The following is a 21296-nucleotide window of genomic DNA, read 5'->3' on the forward strand; positions in this document are numbered from 1 at the left end:
GATTCACGATACTGGATGCTTGGGGCTAGTGCACTGGGACGACCCAGAGGGATGGTATGGGGAGGGAGGAGGGAGGAGGGTTCAGGATGGGGAACACATGTATACCTGTGGTGGATTCATTTTGATATTTGGCAAAACTAATACAATTATGTAAAGTTTAAAAAAAAAAAAATCCCTGGTCAGGGAATGAGAACCCACATGCCACAGTGAAGATGGAAGATTTCATGTGCCTCAATTAAGATCTGGTGCAGCCAAATAAGTAAAGAAATAAATCTGCAGGAAAGTTGTGAAGATAGTACCAGAGCGCTCCCTTCCGTACATCTGGTATCCAGTCTCTAACTTTCCACATGTTACATTAGTAAGGGTACATTTGTCACATCTAATGAACCCCTGTTGATGCATGATTATTAACTAAACTTCTTATTTACTCAAATGTTCTTAATTTGTACCTATTGTTCTGCTCCAGGACCCATCTACGATATCACATCATATTTAGTTATCATGAGGCTTCAGGTTTCTCTAACATTCCTCAGACTTTGTTTTCAATGATCTCGACAGTATTGAGGAGTTCTGGTTAAGGACTCAATAGAATCTCCACTGAGATTTGCTTGAGGTTTGTTGCATATTTAGATTGGGGTGATGGGTTTGGGGCCAGAAGACCACAGAGGTAAAGTGCCATCTCAATGGTACATACTATTGACATGATTTATGACGGTTGGGCTGACCTTGGTCACCTGGAAGAGGCCTTCTTTGTCAAGTTGCTCCTGCCTCCAGTGTGAAGTTTCTCTTCCCCATCCCTCTTTCCATAGCGTATTTCTGGGAAGGCAGTCACTATGCATGGCCCATACATAAGAAGTGGGCAGCTATGTTCCTCTTGCTTCAGAGCAAAGTATCCATAGAGATTATTTTGAATTCTTCTCAGCATCACTTTTGACTAGTCTTTTGCCCTTGATCTCCATTCCAGGCATTTTCTCAATAAGTAAGCAGTACAGGGGGATTCAGTGTAGATATGGCTACTCCAAACCCTGACTCTTTTGATGGAAATAAAACAGACTGAATTATTCCTGGTATCTTAGAGCTTCCTTCTTTCTTTCCCTTCTTCAACAAATTTGTGGTGTCTGCTATACATTAGGGCTTGCATTAACTTTAGGAACAGGGCTAAGTCACAGGAATATGAGGGCTCAAAGATTATTAACAGTAGTCTCTAATTTAGCTAAGGAGTCAGAGAAGGCTTCTTGGAGACCATGACTTCTGAGTTAAAATCTGGTGGGGAGAAATATGTCTATGAAAGGGAGATATAAGAGAAGAGAAAAGTCTATTTAGGTCTTCCACCCATTTTTTTCATTTTTTGAGCACTCAAAGCCACTAAGAGAAATGTAAATCAAATCTACAACAAGGTATCATCTAACACCAGTCAGATAGGTCATCATCAAAAAAATCTACAAACAATAAATCCCGGAGAGAATGTGGAGAAAAGGGAACCCTCCTACACTGTTGGTGGAAATGTACAGATAACTTGATGCAGCCACTATGGAGAACAGAATGGAGATTCCTTAACAAAACTAAAAATAGAATAACCACATGACCCAGCATATATCTGGAGAAAGCCATAATTCAAAAAGATACACACACCCCAGTGTTCATTGTAGCACTGTTTACAATAGCCGGTGCATGGAAGCAACCTAGATGTCCATCAGCAGAGGAATGGATAAAGAGGATGTGGTACATATATACAATGGAATATTACTCAGCCAAAAAAGAACAAAGTTGTGGCATTTTCAGAGATGTGGATGGACCTAGAGACTGTCATACAGAATGAAGTAAGTCAGGAAGAATAAAACAGGAAGAGTAAAACTGCTCATATGTGGAATCTAGAAAAATGGAACAGATGACTGTATTCACAAAGCAGAAATAGACACATAGATCTAGAGAATAAACTTCTGGGGGAAGAGGAGATGCAATGAATTGGGAGATTGGAACTGACATATATACACCTCTAGTTTATAATAGATGACTAATGAAACCCTACGATATAGCACAGGGAACTCTACTCAATCCTCTGTGGTGACCTAAATGGGAAAGTGAAAGTGAAAGTGAAATCGCTCAGTCGTGTCCGACTCTTTGTGACCCCATGGACTGTAGCCTATCAGGCTCCTCCATCTATAGGATTCTCCAGGCAAGAATACTGGAGTGGGGTGACATTTCCTTCTCCAGGAGATATTCCCAAACCAGGGATTGAACCTGGGTCTTCTGCATTATAGGCAGACACTTTACCATCTAAGCCACCAGGGAAGCTCCCAAACTAAATGGGAAGGCAACTAAAAAAGAAGGGATATATGTATACATATAACTGATTCACTTTGCTGTACAGCAGAGACTAATACAACATTGTAAAGGAGCTATACTCCAATAAAAAAAAATTAAAAAAAAAAAGAGAGAGAGAGAAAGGAGAGAACATTCTAGATGGAGGGACAGCATGAGCAAAAGCTCTGACAGGGGAGGGAGCGTGGGGGGAAGTTCTGCAGAACCACGAGCAAGGGAGATAGGGGGAAGGGGGCGTCTGGGGAGCCAGGAAGGGCTGACTCCTGAGAATCCACAAGCAACACGTGGTCACTAAGAGCAGGACTGTGCCTTGGACAGAGAGACGTTTTCAAATGATTATTAAGTCTGCCAAAGGCAGAATCTTCCTGGGCAGAACGAATGGATGCAGGACAGCCAGTTAGGAGGCCTTTACTGAGTCTTAAGAGGAGGTGATGTGAGCTTGGCCTAAGACTGGGACAGTGTGGGGAGGGACAAAGAGGGATACACATATACCTAACTCATGGAGTTCTGTGAGGTCATGAGTTAATAAGCACAAAGCATTTAAGCAAGTGCCTGCCTTATACTAACTGCTTATAATAATAATACTGCTTATATGATCTTGAATAGACATCAAAATGGGAATCAACCCCCTCACCAACAAAATGAAGAGGCTTGGCTATATAATTTCCAAGATCTTCTCTAACCCTAAAGGGTTAATATTCTTAGCCATTATTCTTTGCTAGTTTGAGGACTGTCAGCTCTTATGTGTGCTGTTCCCCAAGAGCTGCCTAAGTAAATGTTACCTTCACTTGGTTACCCTATACCATTGCAATACCATCAGACCTTTTCAAAGAAGTGACAGTGGGCAAAAGGTAAATATGTAACTGATTTTTCATTCCTAAACATTTCACATTCTGTAGAATTGGTCATGCATTTCTACCCATTATACCATCACACTATCTTGTTATTTCTGCCAGGTCTAGAAAGTATTTCAGGAGTAAATCTACCCCAGCAAACTTTAAACACTCAGAGATGCCACCAACACCTGTGGAAGCACAACTTAAATGTTAAATCTGATTTCTCAGGGTAGCTGCTGCTGCTGCTGCTGCTGCTGCTGCTAAGTCGCTTCAGTCGTGTCCGACTCTGTATGACCCCATAGACAGCAGCCCACCAGGCTTCCCCGTCCCTGGGATTCTCCAGGCAAGAACACTGGAGTGGGTTGCCATTTCCTTCTCCAATGCATGAAAGTGAAAAGTGAAAGTGAAGTCGCTCAGTCGTGTCTGACTCTTTGCGACCCCATGGACTGCAGCCTACCGGGCTCCTCCGTCCATGGGATTTTCCGGGCAAGAGTACTGGAGTGGGGTGCCATTGCCTTTTCCGTCTCAGGGTAGAGGGGGTCATTATAATCAGTGAATCAGTGAGGAATGGAAAGCACTAAATGGGTCTGACATCTGGCTAGGATTTATTGTCAGTACAAAGCACACAAGTCCCTGTCTTCAAGGAGCTTACAGTTTATCTCAGGGGGAAAGATTATACAATTATATGTTGTATAATCCATATACAACATAAGATTATAGAAATTATGAATGGTTTCTCAATTCAGACTCTAGACAGTGGAAAGAATTCAGAGGAGAGGGAATGAAAGCCATATAATGATCAAAAAGAGTCAAGAACATTGAGATATATTATCACAGTGAAGTTTTTACTTCAAAAACTTTGGAAAATTTCAACCAAAAGGATAAAATGTATTCTGTGAACTCTTGTCAAAGCTTACATCCTTCATACAAACTAGAAAAAAGAATACACAAGCATTCCAGATTCTTCTACTAAACTGGGTAAATGTATCTGTAATGATAACTGTAAATACCCCATTTGTCATTAATTTAGAATGATCACTTACATAGCCTGAGAAATGTGTGATATTCTTGAGAACCATGTGATATCCTCCTAAACCCACATTTATTTATAAATAAAACTATCTTAATCTATTACAGGGAGGAGGAATCTCACTACCTTTCAAATAAAATTACACTAAAACAAAGACAGGAAATAGAAATTTCTAAAGGTGAGAAAAATAAAAATTCAGTTGTAAATGAGCGAACATCACAAGTAAATTTAAGGTACTAAAACAGATGATTTTACTGAAAATTTAACACCTCTCAACACAGCTATCTGCCCAGTGGTCAGGAAACCAATAACATCTTGTCAGCAATGCTCCAAGTACATCAGTGACACAGATTCTAAAAACAATAAAAGCAAAACAACAAAACAACAAAAGCAGTGTACGTACGACCCTAGCCATCAGCTCACGCGTTTTTCTCAACTGCCCTTTCCTGGCTCATTTCTAACACCGAGGAATTCGCAAATAGCACGAAGAACACAGGCTGGTGGGAAACGCAGGGGGACAATGTAGATAATTTTGAAAGGCAAGCAAGAAATATTTCAAACAATGTGGGGACATTTAAGAAACATCTTTTCAAACTTATATTTGATAAACTGGGGTATATGTGGGGGGGAGTGGTTAAAACTCAGGAAAGTATCCCTTTAATAATGAATGATAAGTCATTATATACAGTGTTCTATTTTAATAAGAAACATCATTTTCTCAAATTAGAACACCAAAGCAGGGGTCTTTAATTACTTTTGGGCCAGAGGCTCCTTTGAGGATCTGATGAAAGTCAGACATTTTCCTCTGAAAACTACATGCTCTCACAAATTTAGCATTCAAATTTCAACATAATTTATGGACTCACATCTCTGCCCAACATCAAATCCACCCCTCTATGGGTTCGCCATTGTCTTGTAGGCTCACGTGTTAAAGGCTTATAAGCCCCCGATTTTATAAACTAGTGTGCTATTGAAACATGCTTAAGACCTTGGAACAAGACTGTGTATGCATAACCGAATTACTTTACATCTGTACATTTTGAAACTAACACAACATTGTAAATCCACTCTTGTTGTTATTCAGTCACTAAGTCGTGTCCAACTCTTTGCAACCCCGTGGACTGAGGCATGCCAAGCTTCCCTGTCCTCCACTATCTTCTGGAGTTTGCTCAAACCCACGTGCACTGAGTTAGTGATGCCATCCAACTATCTCATTCTCTGTTGCCCCTTTCTCCTCCTGCCCTCAATCTTTCCCATCAACAGGGTCTTTTCCAATGAGTCGTCTCTTCGAATCAGGTCGCTTAAGTACTGGAGCTTCAGCTTCAGCACCAGTCCTTCCAATGAATATTCAGGGTTGATTTCCTTTAGGATGGACTGATTTCATCTCCTTGCTGTCCAAGGGACTCTCAAGAGTTTTCTCGAGCGCCACAGTTTGAAAGCATCAACTCTTTACCATTCAGCCTTCTGTCTAGTCCAACTCTCACATTCCTACATGACTACTTGAAAAACCATTGCTTTGACTATATGGACTTTTGTCAGCAAAGTGATGTCTCTGCTTTTTAATATGCTGTCTAGGTTTGTCATAGCTTTTCTTCCAAGGAGTAAACTTCTTTTAATTTCGTGGCTATAGTCACTGTCCGCAGCAATTTTGGAGCCCAAGAAAAGAATATCTGTCACTGTTTCCACATTTTCCCCATCTATTTGCCATGAGGTGATGGAACCAGATGTCATGATCTTTGTTTTTTGAATATTTAGTTTTAAGCCAGTTTTTTCACTCTCCTCTTTCGCCTTCACCCAGAAGCTCTTTAGTTCCTCGTCGCTTTCTGCTGTTAGACTAGTATCATCTGCATATCGGAAGTTGTTGATACTTCTCCTGGCAATCTTGATCCCAGCTTGGGATTCATCCAGTCTGGCATTTCACATTATGTATTCTACATAGAAGTTAAGTACGCAGGGTGACAATATAAAGCCTCGATATACTCCTTTCCCAATTCTGAACCAGTCTATTGTTCCATGTCTGGTTGTAACTTGTTTCTTGACCTGCACACAGATTTCTCAGGAGACAGGTAAGGTGGTCTGGTACTGTCTCTTTAAGAATTTTCCACAGTTTGTTGTGATCCACACAGTCAAAAGTTTTAGTGTAGTCAACAAAGTCAAAATAGATATTTTTCTTGAATTCCCATGCTTTTTCTATGATGTTAGCAATTTGATCTCTGGTTCCTCTGCCCTTTTCTAAATCCAACTTGTACATTTGGAAATTCTTGATAACATATTATTGAAGTCTAGCTTGAAGGATTTTGAGCATAATCTTGCTAGCATGTGAAATGAGCATAACTGTATGGTAGTTTGAACATTCTTTGGCATTGCCCTTTTTGGGGATTGGAATGAAAACTGACCTTTTCTAGTCCTGTGGCCACTGCTGAGTTTCCCATATTTGCTGACATACTGAGTGCAGCACTTCAACAGCATCATCTTTTAGGATTGGAAATAGCTCAGCTGGAATGCCATCATCTCCACCAGCTTTGTTTTGTAGCAGTGCTTCCTAAGATCCACTTGACTTCACACTCCAAGATATCTGGCTCTAGGTGAGTGACCATACCATTGTGGTTATGTAGGTCATTAGACTTTTTGGATAGCTCTTCTGTGTATTCTTGCCACCTCCTTTTAATCTCTCTGCTTCTGTTAGGTCCTTGCTGTTTCTGTCCTTTATTATGCCCATCTTTGCATGAAATGTTTCCTTGATATCTCCAATTTTCTTGAAGAGATCTCTAGTCTTTCCCATCCTATTGTTTTCCTCTATTTGCACTGTTCACTTAAGGAGGCCTTCTTGTCTCTCCCCACTAAAATCAACTACACTCCAACATAAAATTAAATTAAAAATTGAAAAAAACACACATATTATTGAATAGAACACATATTCAAAAAAGCATTTCATTTTACTGATTGTGTGGTATACAATGCTATCCATTTAATTTCTTACCAATTCTTGGTCATCACCAATTCTTGGAACTCATTTCTCCCTGTTTTTCCATTTTGGTTCTCAGTCCATGCATTTTCAGCATTCTGTTCCTCAAAACTACTTAGCAAGAACAAAACGGAGAAAAAAATGTTTCAAAGATGAGAGGAAAACCAGTCACTTGTGCTCTTGGCAGCCCTGGTCATTGGTTTAGTTGTTTATTTATTCAGTCAACAACTTGAGCTTCGACTATGTATCAGGAGCGGGGAGGCAGCAGGCTTGAAAAAGAGAAAGCTGCCCCCTCTCCAGTGCGCCCCAAAATAGTTTCGTGTCCAGAGCAGCAGCTGGAGAAGCGGTTAGAGTAGGTGGATATATAACCAGGTGCCCTGAGGATAAGAGGACACCCTTGAGGCAGGGTGTTTTCTGCTTGGAGACAGGAAAAAATTGAGCTGAATAGCAGTTAAAGAAGGTGTATTCAGGAAGAACAGGAACGGCTGGAGACACAGAGGAAAACCAATGCACATCTTCTCTCAGGAATGGGGTGCCGAGGCAAGGAAGGTTGAGAATTGCAGTGTGGTTGGGACACATTGGGCATTAATGGAAGGAATGCAGCAGCAGCAAGAAAGTGAAAAAAAAAGCGGGGGGGGGGGGGGTTAATTGAATTGTTACTTGGTGCTGATAATGCCAAAAGCTAGTTTAAAATATCCAATCAGAGTTGTAGTTGGATCTCTATTTCTGTTATGCAAATAAGATTATCTATATTATATTTCTAGATTCCACATATATGCGTTAACATGAACGAAAATATCAACACCAAGGGGGAAAAGGGGTGGGTAGGATGAGTTGGGAGCTTCGGACTGACATGTATACACTATTGATACTATGGATAAAACAGACAATGAACGAGAACCTAGTGTGTAGCTCTGGAAAAGGTAATGGCACCCCACTCCAGTACTCTTTGCCTGGAAAATCCCATGGACAGAGAAGCCTGATAGGCTGCAGTCCATGGGGTTGCTACAAGTCAGACACGACTGAGCGACTTCACTTTCACTTTTCACTTTCATGCATTGGAGAAGGAAATGGCAACCCACTCCAGTGTTCTTGCCTGGAGGATCCCAGGGACGGGGGAGCCTGGTGGGCTGCTGTCTATGGGGTCGCGCAGAATCGGACACAACTGAAGCGACTTAGCAGTGTGTAGCTCAGGTGCTCTGTGGTGACCTAAATGAGAAAGAAATCTAAAAGAGAGGGGATATATGTATACAAATAACTGATTTACTCTGCTGTACTGTAGAAACTAACCAAATACTGTAAAGTAACTATAGCCAAATAAAAACTAATTAAAAAAATAAAAATAGCACAGAAAAAAAGACAATATTGTAGTTGGAAAAGAAATAGAAATTTTGAGCAAAGTTAAGTAACTATATTAGAACCAGCAGCCTAACTTGGGAGCCCAGTGCAAAATAAAAATGTGGGGCTGGTTCTTTGTTCAAAATTATGAATCATTTCAAGATGGTGATAGGAGAATATTAAGCCAAATATAAGGGCCCTTCTGAGCATTGGAACCTATGTGACTACACAGGCTGTACATCCCTGAATCTGGCCCTGATTATATAAGAAGGAAATTTCAAACGTTCACCATGATTCGTTATTAGCATGGATAAACAACTCACAGTTCCAAAATGGCAACTATAACACCAGGCTGGGAGCCTTAGAGTCACTTCATTTTCTCAGCAATTCTATGAGGCACAGATACCTCTCTTAGATACTAGGAGACAAAAGAGCAAAAGAGAAAAGCGATCTTATATATATCTTAAAGAATTCCCTCAGTGCCTTGAGCCATGCTGTGTTATAGTGAGCACTCAATACTGACTTGTAACTAAGTGATTTTATTTCTTTGCTCTGAGTTCATCTTCGGCTGAGCCATGAAAGTCCAGACTCTCTGAAGTCAGCCAGAGGGTCTGTATTTATAGTTGTGAGTGAAAGATAGAAATAGAAAGGACCACCTTTCACCATTCCAGTTACACCAGTCCATGGAGTCTCAAAACATCTACCTCTAGCAGGAATGTGAGATGGGAATGTGGGGGGAGCAAAATGCCAGCACTCTCAGAACTGTCCTTTTTTTTTAAACACAGACACAGCTCTGAGCACAAATTCCATAAGTTTCAGGAGAAATTATGCATTCAAATAGCACATACACATTACAAGAATACTGAATCTATTTTATTTATTTATGTATTTAAATGAAGGATAATTGCTACAATGTTGTGTTGGTTTCTGTGGCACAACTTGAATCAGTCATAACTATGTAACTATATATATATATATTTATATATATCCCCTTCCTCTTGAGCCCTCCCCCCCACTCAGCACAATCCCACCTTTCTAGGTTGTCACAGAGTACAAGGTTGGGCTCCCTGTGTCATATAGCAGCTTCCCACTAGCTATCTACTTCACACATGGTGTGTATATATACCTAACAGAGGGCATGGGTACCCACTCCAGGATTCTTGCCTGGAGAATCCCATGGACAGAGGAGCCTGGTGGGCTACAGTTCATAGGGTCGCAGACAGTGGGACATGACTGAAGTGATTGAGCAGGCAGGCAGGCAGTGTATATATGTCAATGCTACTCTCTCAATTCGTCCCACCCTGAATCTATTTTAAAAGAAGTTATTAAATCTTCAGAACCTACAGTAATTTCTGACTTCTCCCAGCAAACCTCCAATTAAGAGTTTCATGAAACAAAGCCTTGCTAGAGGGTTCAGGTTCATAAGCGTGCTCACCCCTCCCCCTCCCTCCTCTGCCTCCCTCCAAAGCTTCAGAAGGACCTGAATCATCTATTGCCATCAATGAAATTCACTTTTTCCACTTAGGATGAGAGTAAGAACTGCCATGACTGTTAGGGGAAGCACACTGATTGAAACTGCCCACCCTGGCCAGGCACCATAGTAACCATCGGCATGAGCTGTTTTATGAAGGAGATCCTGATAAGGTATAATACGGAACTAATAAGCCACCACCAACAGGAAGAGTCCGGAAAGGTCGAAAGGAGACACCATGTGTCCGTCCACTTCCCAGAATCCCTCGCTAGCATCCATCTTGGCTGAGTGATGCGTGCGCCACCAGGAAAGACTCTGAATTAGAATGATTGGCCAAAGACCACCCGGAAACTAATCCCATCACCATAAAACCCGAGACCACGAGCCACGCGGCAGAGCAGTTCTCCTGGGTTCCCTTACCCTACTGCTCTCCGCCCGGGTGCCCTTTCCCAATAAAATCTCTTGCTTTGTCAGCACATGTGTCTCCTCAGACAATTCATTTCTGAGTGTTAGACAAGAGCCCAGTTTCAGGCCCTGGAAGGGGTCCGCCTTCCTGAGACAATGACCACAACAGACCATTAATTCAACAGTGAAAACCAAAGACTAAATATTTGCTAAAACTCCTTAGATTTTTATATTGACTTTTTAGCTTACTTGAACAGGTCATCTCTTGCACATTGGGGCAAGTGGGGGGCTTTTGATGGTGTGTTCAGGGCTTTCTGTGGAGCCTCTGTCCTTTGGTTCTGGGAGGCCTCCACAACACCCTGTAGCTCAGAGTTCTGTGTGATTAATAGCTCTGCCAGCCATTCCTATTTAAAAACTATTCTTACTTTACATCTTTTTTTTTCTTCCTCTGTCTCTGATTTTCTCTGATCCTTATTTTTCTCCTCAGCAGAAGTACCCACTGTCAGAATTTTCTCCCTACTTTCCCAAGCCTTGTCACTTTATTCCACAGTGTCTTGGTTTGGGGGAGCTTTTGTTCAGTAGATAGCAGGCCTTATGCAAATCTCACAAGTATAACTGGCCAAAAGGTTCAACAAGGTAAATCATCAGCTGGTCCCTTTCTCCCCCTTTTCACGTCCCCGCACGCCGCCCCCTACCCCCAGTTCCAAATCCACATCCTGAGAAGAAAAGAAAGAAAAAAAGCAACCCACCAAAGGAGACACTGCGTCGCTGCAAGCAAAGCAGTAGTTTCTCTGTTCGGCTTGTACAGTGGATGTGTAAGTGGCATTTTCAAAATTATTCTGTCAGCCCCATGACAATTTAATTAATTAATTTTTTTATCCCGTGCCTCAACTCTGTTGTTTGGGTAGCAATGTCCTGTCAATATCTCACTCAGGTGTAGCAGGGACGGGTCTAACAGCCCTGGGCCGGCAGCCAAGCTCACCGGTGACTGACGCTCGCTTAACTGAGCAAAGATTTGCTCTGCGTGGAGTGGGGCTTGACTGTACAAGGACCGGTGGTGACAGCCAGGGTGCCGGCTGGAATCCTAACAAAGCTGCTTCCAACGTGTGCTCAGGCGAGTGGAACCAGCACTTAAACTGAATGTTAAGGGGCTTCAATCTTGGTGGTGTTTTTTTTTTTTTTTTCTCCATCATTTACCATCAGAATAAACCCTGGGATTTTACAGGGAAAACAGCACATTAGGGCACTTAAATAGCAAATCCTTGTACCTTTTTAAAAGGCTGTTGAAGATGTATTAACTTGTAGGAGCAGTCATTTAATTGCTTGCCTCTGCTACCCCACACACTATTTTTTTTTTTAAATGACCAAATTAAACCTGCTGCACAAATTTGTGCTTTGAAGTTTCTGCCAAAGGATCATTCCTTTTAGGGCGTGAGAAAAAGAACTGAAACGCTCTCCTTGGGTACCAATGTCTGCAGCTTCCTTCCACCCCCCGACCCCCCACCTTCCCTGTCCCAGAAGCCTTCAGACAAAGAAGCAAATCATTGGCGTTTAAATGTTTCAAATTCATTTTCCAAGCCAGGTTCGAATATCACTATCATAATTCCCTCTGTCATTTCAATGAAAGCCCGTAAGCATTTACAAATGGAGGAATGTTGTACTTACAATTTGGGGGTGTGTGATGCAGCCGTGTATCTTAAGAAAAAAAAAAAACAACAACCTGTTATGTTTATAGGCTGTCCGTCCTGTTCAAAGACAACACCACTCTTGGTAAAGCTGAAGAAATTAGTGAGAAACAGAAAAGTCTTTTCCACACCGTGAACCTGTGAAAACTACTCTTTGCAAGGAGCCGTGGGAGTTGGTAGCAGAGTCTGCTGTTGTTTGAGACTTTGTCTCTTAGGTCAAATGCAGCCCAAAGCCAACAAGATGATTTACCATCTCACCGCTTTGAATCTGATGATATGCAACTGCCGGATGAAATATTTATACGAATTTCCCACTTCACCTATAAAAACCGTAGAGACACGCATAGGTACACAAACAACAGGCAGTCACGGTGCACATTTGTTTAGTTAGCTAGCAATTTTTGAAAGTTGTGTGTGGATAAGCAGATAGTGTCAGCGTGACAGAGGCAGTGCATCTGGGCTGTTCAAGTCCTGGATGCCTCTTCCCTTGGAAAGGAGTCCTGTTCCATTGCATCAGACGCCCAGTAACATGATCTCATCAACCTATGTGAGCACCAGAGGTCCAGGCAGGTCACAAGTCAAATTCTCTCTGTTGCCAATTGAGATTGACATGTGCTGTTGTCTTAATGATCACATGGTCCGATTTGGCCAAACGGGTGATCTTCACGAGAAACCAAGGTACAGTTTGTCAAACTGAAAGGCATTTGCAGGCTCGAGTGTTAGGTTTCCACAATAACAGTTGGCTGAATCTCTCTCTGCAGGTTAAAATACTGTTTTGTAAGTGGGGAAAAAAGAAAATCTTCTTTTTCTTTTGGTCTCTGGTTTGGTTTTGGCTTTGTTTTGTTTCAGTCTGATTTTTAAAGGCATGGATGCCCAGACTACTACAAAGGGGGGCTGGTTGGACCTCCCTGGCAGGGACGGGACAGAAGGATGTCTGAGTCTTGTAGGAGAGAAGGCTGTTACGCTGCATCTAACCCAAACCTGGTTAGCTGAGAAACAGTTCTTCATTCCTCTGTGGGACTTGGAACCTGGATGCTATAATTGAAAGCCAGTGTATTAAGCATAACACATCAAACCACTGTTAACACCCAGCCTCCCGCAAGGCAGCCTCCTAACAGCTCTGCTTTCTGCCTACAGTCTGTGCAAGCAAGTGGAACCGTCGCATGCACTGCATGCTAAAGGCCGCAGCCTTTGTCTTCTCCAAGTTCTGTCTGTTTCAGAGGCTAACATGCAGCAATTAGTCTAATTAATGTGAAACAATGAGCTGTGTTACCACTTATCAAATTGATTGTTCCCCTATCAAAACAAAACAGGCTGGCTTTTTGATGTAATTTCAAGAGATGATTTGAAATGTCATGTTGCTGGGAGCCAATTACCTTATGACTAGAGTCACGGTCAACAGAATACATAATTAGCATGAGTTTGGGAAGGCTGCTTACTGCTAGTATGTTAATTAACTGTCTTTTGTCATAAAACAAAAAGGTTGTATGGAAGGTTCTGAAATAGGTCTTTTTTATTTACATTTCTCTGCGCTTATCAACGCGAGGCATGACAATGCAAAAGAATAGGAAATTTGAATTCCCCTACTTCAGATGAATACTCAGCTTGCAAGGTCAGGGCCACGTGCAAACTGCAATGCCATTCACCTCGCTCCAGTCCTGCCCCAGTGTTATTATATTACTCGTGGATTTTAATTAACTATCGGGTAAAACTCGAATGTAAGAAATACCAAGTCCCACGAAATAAATCCCCTAACAGACTTCTTTGGAGCTTCGCTTGCGTTTGCGCATCTTATGAGGACTGGACAGTGCTTGGCTGACCTGGGAATGCCACTCAGGTGTCATCTTTCTATTTCAATCTTGATATTTGGAAAGAATAAACCCATCATCAAATGATGTTATTGCCTTTACCACACTATGACAGAGAGGGGATGTATAGCAGGCACCTGTGGGTTTGTAAAGGCATCCTATCCATGAGCTAGGACTCCAAAACTCATCTGCAGCTTCCTCTCATCTGGGGGAGCCTGGCAATTCCATCTTCTTGATTAAGGAACTGATTCTGTACTTCTCAAGCCCGAATGCATTCTGGAGGGAGCTATAATCAGTAACTGACAATGAACAATCACAGCAGCCCTGAGGCATCATGGTTTGACAGGCCCATGGGTCACTAGCTTCTGGTATGGAGATCAAGTTCAAGTTCCCAGAATTCGAATACAATTGTCCCACTGCCGAAAGATGGCATTGTTTGACATGCAAAAGCAGGGGGTCCTCTCTTGAAGATCCCACAGTTTTTGATGAGAAATGTGCTGCCATCTTGTAAGGGTCTGCCAACTCTTTCCTTTGCTTTTTCTTGGGATTTAGTTCTAATCTTACAGTCCTATTAGAAGGATCCTCAGAGGGCAAAACAAAACAAAATAAAAGACTTCCCTGGTAGCACAGTGGATAAGAAGCCACCTGCCAATGCAGGGGACACAGGTAGTGTCCTTGGGCCAGGAGGATCCCACATGTCGCAGAGCAACTAAGCCCATGAGTCATAACCGTTGAGCCCGAGTTCTAGAGTCCAGGAGCTGCAACTGCTGAAGGCCAAGTGCCTAGAGTCTGTGTTCCACAACAAAAGCCACCGAAATAAGAAGCCCGCACGCCACAACGAAGAGTATGAAGAGCAGCTCCTGTTCTCTGCAACTAAGAAAGCATGTGTGCAGCAACAAAGTCCCAGTGCCCCCATCTCCCAAAATCCCACAAAATACAGCACCTTGCTATTAGAAATACTAAGTTTACTTTGCAAATTGGATTCTCCATACTAATTAGTTTCCATTTTTCAACAATTTTTTTTCCTGTTTCTAACATCATTAAAATACTATTTAAATGTAATATTAAAAAAACATTAAATGGACGGGAGGTAGTGCTTTTTCTTCTGGGGTTTGGGTTTCTCATTTTTGCAATGTAGAGTCAGGAACCTTGGGGTGCAGACAGTGGACAGAAAGGACCCGTGAATCAGCTAAACTGGAGAAGAAAGTGCGTTGCTGATCAATTCTTCACCCTCTGAGACAGCTTCTCTTCTTTCTGCCAGTTTAAAGGTTTATTCTGGATTGAGATTCTAGTTTTCAAAATGTTGGATGGGGGAGACAGAACCAAATGAGGATGCTACCTGAGAAGTCTGACTCATTAACAATAGCTAACCATCACTAATCTGGAGGAGGAAATGAAAACTCATTCCAGTATCCTTGCCTGGAAAACCCCATGGACAGAGGAGCCTGGTGGGCTACAGACCATGGGGTCACAAAGAGTTGGACATGAGTGAGCAACCGTACACACACACATCACTAAAGCTTTTTGAGGTATGAAAGCAGTGGTACTAACCCCAATATGGACATGAAAAGAAATTAACTAATTTTGACTAATTTCATAGCTGTGCATAGAGTTTCTGGTATGCTTGCCAAATTCCTTCTTTGGACTCAAGAGGTTACAAAACCCTACTGAAGATACGTGGGAGACTGACAGACTTATCAGAGTCTGTCATACAGAGCAAAGTAAGTCAGAGAGAAAAAACAGATATCGTATATTAAAAATGCATGCGGAACCTAGAAAAAAGGTTTAGATGATCTAATCTGCAAAGCAGAAATAGAGACACAGATGCAGAGAACAAATGTATGGATGCCAAAGTGGAAGGAGGGGAGTGGATGAATTGGGAGGTTGGGATTGACACATCCACACCATGTGTGTGTGCGTGATCTGTCTCAGTTGTGTCTGACTCTTTGTGACCCCATGGACTGTAGCCCATCATGCTCCTCTGTTTCTGAGATTCTCCAGGCAAGAAGACTAGAGTGGGTTGCCATGCCCTCCTCTAGGTGTATGCTGCTGCTGCTAAGTCACTTCAGTTGTGTCCGACTCTGTGCGACCCCATAGACGGCAGCCCACCAGGCTCCCCCGTCCCTGGGATTCTCCAGGCAAGAACACTGGAGTGGGTTGCCATTTCCTTCTCCAATGCACAAAAGTGAAAAGTGAAAGTGAAGTCGCTCAGTCATGTCTGACTGTTCGCGACCCCATGGACTGCAGCCCACCAGGCTCCTCCATTCATGGGATTCTCCAGGCAAGAGTACTGGAGTGGGGTGCCATTGCCTTCTCCTCCAGGAGTATACACACTAGTAACTAATGAGAACCTGCTGTATAGCATAGGGAACTCTACTCAATGCTCTGTGGTGACAGAAGTGGGAAGGAAACTCAAAAAGAGGGGATAAATGTAAACATATAGCTGATTCACGACACCATACAGCAGGAACTAATGCAACATTGTAAAGTAATGAAAGTGTTAGTCACTCAGTTGTGTCTGACTTCTTGTGACCCATGGACTATAGCCTGCCAGGCTCCTCCATCCATGGGATTCTCCAGGCAAAAATACTGGAGTGGGTTGCCATTCCTTTCTCCAGAGGATCTTCCTAACTCAGGGATTGAACCCAGGTCTTCTGCATCGCAGGCAGATTCTTTACCATTTGAGCAACTAGGGAAGCCCCCTTGTAAAGTAACTATACTCCAATTAAAAAAAAAAGGTTACAGAACCCTAGCGTTGAATGAAATCTTATAGAAATGCCCCCTCCTAACATCCCTCCAAGTGGAATTTTCCCTACACTGACTCTGACCACTGAAACGTGATTCCTTTCAGGGATGAACCTCTTTGGGGGAATTGAGAGAAATGTGCAAACATCCTCTAAAAGTTCTTGGATCCCTGTGAATAAGAAAACAGAATTCCTGATGTTTGGGTGCTATTATTGCTCTAAAGTGAATGCATGGCTCACAGATAATGTGAGGGGTCACAGCATCTGGGCTCTGGTCATTTAAGAGGATGACACAAAGTCCTTATAAAGTGAGGTCTAAAAACAGGTCCCTTCTGAACGAGAAACCTAAATGAGTCTTGATTATATATCATCCGTGAAACCAAAATGGACAATTTGGAGACTAAGCATTGGTAACAAAAGTCCAACAGACAGTTTGCTCGTAATATTTACCAGCTCTAGTCCCATTCTAACCATTCCCCAGTGCCTCACATTATTACAATACCAAGTTACATCTCATCTGATTCTGCCAAAGGATTTTTTTCCCCTATTTTTTCCCTCAAATTGCAAGGAAAGTAGTTAAAAATAAGGAGGAAGAGGGGCAAGAGAAGAAACTGTTAAGTGGCTGACAGTTGCTGTGCTGTGCTGGCTTACATATATACGTACAGGGTGCTGTGCTAAATTCATGTATTACCTTATTAAATTCTCACAAGGACCCTGCAGGATGAGTACTACTTTTTTTAACTATACCATTTTCTAAATGTTAATGATAAGTTAAGAAGACTTAGAAAAGACCATTAACTAAGCCAAGGCTTTGGAACTAACATTGACTCTACAATTCTAGTCCTTCTGACTACACAGGCTGCTTGGTATTTCTGTGGTAGTTTTAAAATTTTAATGCAATATCTCAATAGAATAAGGGTCTGCTTTTTTAAATAAACGTAAAAGAAAAAAAAGACCTCTGGTTATCATCATTAAAAACAGAGCACCATGTATGTATATACAATGGAATACTATGCTATGCTATGCTAAGTCATTTCAGTCGTGTCCGACTCTGTGTGACCCGATAGATGGCAGCCCACCAGGCTCCCCTGTCCCTCGGATTCTCCAGGCAACAACACCGGAGTGGGCTGCCATTTCCTTCTCCAATACATGAAAGTGAAAAGTGAAAGGGAAGTCGCTCAGTCGTGTCTGACTCTTAGCGATCCCATGGACTGCAGCCTACCAGGCTCCTCCGTCCGTGGGATTTTCCAGGCAAGAGTACTGGAGTGGGATGCCACTGCCTTCTCCAACAATGGAATACTACTCAGCCATAAAAAAGGATGAAATGTTGCCATTTGCAGCAACATGGGTTGATTTGGAAGGTATCATGCTAAGGTGAAACCAGTCAGAAAGAGGAAGACAAATACTGTATGATAACACTCATATGTGGAATCTGAAAAAATACAACAAACTAGTGAATATTTGCTGCTAAGTCACTTCAGTCGTGTTCGACTTTGTGTGATCCCATAGACGGCAGCCCACCAGGCTCCCCCGTCCCTGGGATTCTCCAGGCAAGAACACTGGAGTAGGTTGCCATTTCCTTCTCCAATGCATGAAAGCGAAAAGTGAAAAGGAAGTCACTCAGTCGTGTCTGACTCTTCGTAACCCCATGGACTGCAGCCTACCAGGGTCCTCCATCCGTGGGATTTTCCAGGCAAGAGTACTGGAGTGGGGTGCCATTGCCTTCTCCGAGTGAATATAACAACAACAAAAAAAAACCCCAGATTCACTGATATAGAAAATAAACGAGTGATTACCACTGGGGAGAGGGGAGGGGGAGCAATATAGGGATAAGGGAATAAAAGTTACAAACTGTTATGTAAAAAATAAGCCACAAGGATATATTGTACAACATGGGAAATAGAGCCAATATTTCATAGTAACTACATGGAGTATAACCTTTAAACACTGTGAATCACTATATCGTACACCCATAACTTACATATGGGCTTCCTGGGTGGCTCAGTGATAAAGAATCTGCCTGCCAAGCAGGAGACTCGGATTTGATCCCTGGGTCAGGAAGATCCCCTAGAGAAGGAAAGAGCAACCCACTGGAGTATTCTTGCCTGGGAAAACCTATGGACGGGGGAGCACGGGGGACTATCGTCTATGGGGTCGCAAAGCACTGGATAGCACTGAGCAACCAAACAACAACAAACTTACATATACTGTGCAGCAACTACACTTCAGTAAAAAATAAACACACAGAAGACAGAACACCGTGGGTTAGGGTCAGTGACAGCCATCTGCTGCAAAGTAGCATGGAGATTTACCTTTCTATCATTTGAGTTCTTGAAAATGAGGGATTTAAGGAAAGCAGGGCAATAGCCACATTTTTGTTCTGCACCCGACATGTTTTCTTGAAATTTGAGACAAGTTTAAAACAAATCAATGTTTTCAGAAAAGTAGGGCATTTTTTTTTTCTTTTATCATTAAACGCTAAAATTCTTCAGAAATGTTTCCTTTGGGCTTTCAACAAACCTGATCACCTCCTGCAGAAAACAAGTGCTAAACCAAAAACAGGGTTTCGGGCAGCAGATTCAGCAAGGAATGGAGCATCAAAGTCCACCAAGGGACTGTGGGCCCGCTCCCTGGAAAGTAGACCAGAACTCTGGAGGCTGGAGGCAGCACCGGGATGGAGTGGGGTGTGGAGAAGCAGCTCCCACTGAAGTGCCGTTGACATGTCAGCCAAACACTCAGCTTGCCTCCATCACCCTTCACAGAGCGAAACATCTCTTTACGTCCGGAAACATTCGGAAAGCCTCAAATCTGTCTTTTCTCTAACTTCAATCCAATGAGTGGTGGAAATGAAGGAGAGAGAGAGAGGGATGGAGGAAAAGAGAGGACCAGTTCTGTTCACATGAAAGGGTGGGACCAGTTACATGTCTGAATGCTGTTCCTGCAGACTCTTAGAATCTTTTCTGAGACTGGTGGCTGTGAAAATAGAGCAGCAGCGGAGCCCAGCCACCCACCCACCACATTCAGACCATCAGAGCTGGTGCCCCTTCTGCAAACTTGCAAGGATGCTTCAAGACCTGCCTCGATGCCCTGGTGCACGAGCAGCGACACCTCATTTGCTTTCCCTTTCCCATTTTTACCCCTTCTTACTCCTGGCTACAGTCTGCTCACCTATGTTCCAAATGTCAGTATTATGGAACAATCCTCAATATTGTAAACCTAACAACAGCTTAATAAATAAAATGTTTTTATAAAAAGTTTCGGCTGGAGCCTAAGACAGTGTGCTTGGCTGTTCTCTAGTCCTCTTGGAGCCTGAAAATAGCACCAGGCCTTAAAGAACAAGCAGATCTCGGAGATGCGGCAAGTTCAGTTCAAGATCACCACAATAAAGTGAGTATCACAGTAAAAAAATTTAAATAAATAAAATAAAACAATCCTTACGTGATGTTGTGGTGGCGCATGTGTCAGTGTTCCTATTATATGTTAAGCCTCAAAGGAAAAGTAAAGTTTGGGAAGAAGGCAAGATAGAACTTGAGGGAAGAGACAGAACCTTAGAGACACAGGTTTGGGAAAGCCTCAAAATGTGGTTGATAAGCGACAAGGTGTCATACACAATGTGGGTCAGTAGTAGATGGAATAGATCACATATATACCTGTATATATGTAAGTATTTTTGCTTAAGAATTAGCCCACTTTCCAAAAAGCAATGCTTGGCAACAAATAGGAGAGGCACGTTGAAACTAAAATGTAACCTGCCTTTATGCACAGCCCTGATCAAAACAGGAGATCACTGAGCTTTGTGTTGAGAAGCTAAGCAAATTTCAGAAACTAAAGGGAGGTAAAGTGAAAGTGAAGTCATTCAGTCGTGTCTGACTTCTTTGCGACCCCATGGACTGTAGCCTTGTAGCCTATCAGGCTCCTCTGTCCATGGGATTTTCCAGGCAAGAGTGCTGGAGTGGATTGCCATTGCCTTCTCCAGAGGATCTTCCCGACCCAGGGATTGAACCCGGGTCTCCCGGATTGCAGGCAGACGCTTTACCATCTGAGCCACCAGAGAAGCCCAAAGAAGAGGTAAGATGCATCAAATAGGGCTTCTTCAATAGTAAAGAATCTTCCTGTCAATGCAGGAGACACAGGTTCGATTCCTGGGTGGGGAAAATCCCACATGCCGCGGAGCAGCTAAGTTCGTGCACCCCAACTATTGAGCCTGTGCTCTAGAGCCCAGGAGCCGCAGCTACTGCAGCCCATGCACCCTAGAGCTCGTGCCTGGCAGCAAGGGAAGCCACCGCAATGGGAAACCTGCGCTCCGCAACTAGAGAGTAGCCGCTGATCGCTGCAACTAGAGAAAAGTCTTCGGAGCATCGAAGACCCAGTACAGTCAAAAACAATTATAAATAAAGTAAATTAAAAAAAATTTTAAAAGATGCATCAAATACCAGACAACTGGATGTGTTCACACATATATGGAGAATGTGAATTCTACAAAGGTTTTTTTGTTTTTGTTTTTTTTTAAACAAGAAGCTATAGTGGCTCTTTGGAAAGGGTTTGGTATGGGAGAAGACAAAACCTATCAAACAAAATAAGATAATATAAATATTTCATTTAGTTGTTATCATCTCTTTTTATGATGATAAGACATTATTATCATATTTTTTATTCTAACTCATAAAAAATGGTCAATCTTCCACATTTGTA

At 42.5% G+C, this 21296-nt stretch overlaps 1 protein-coding gene and 1 non-coding gene across 6 annotated transcripts in view; both read right to left on the reverse strand.

Annotated features, from left to right (window-relative positions):
• ESRRG (estrogen related receptor gamma) overlaps window positions 1–21296 on the reverse strand; it is a 696017-nt gene that overhangs the window by 329049 nt on the left and 345672 nt on the right. The gene's annotated exons all lie outside the window — the stretch shown is intronic.
• Window positions 2221–2292, reverse strand: TRNAY-AUA (transfer RNA tyrosine (anticodon AUA)). Its single transcript has one exon. It is a non-coding gene; the product is annotated as a tRNA-Tyr (tRNA).

Source organism: Bos taurus, chromosome 16, assembly GCF_002263795.3.
Source record: "Bos taurus isolate L1 Dominette 01449 registration number 42190680 breed Hereford chromosome 16, ARS-UCD2.0, whole genome shotgun sequence".
In the NCBI taxonomy this organism is placed as follows: Eukaryota; Metazoa; Chordata; class Mammalia; order Artiodactyla; family Bovidae; genus Bos; species Bos taurus.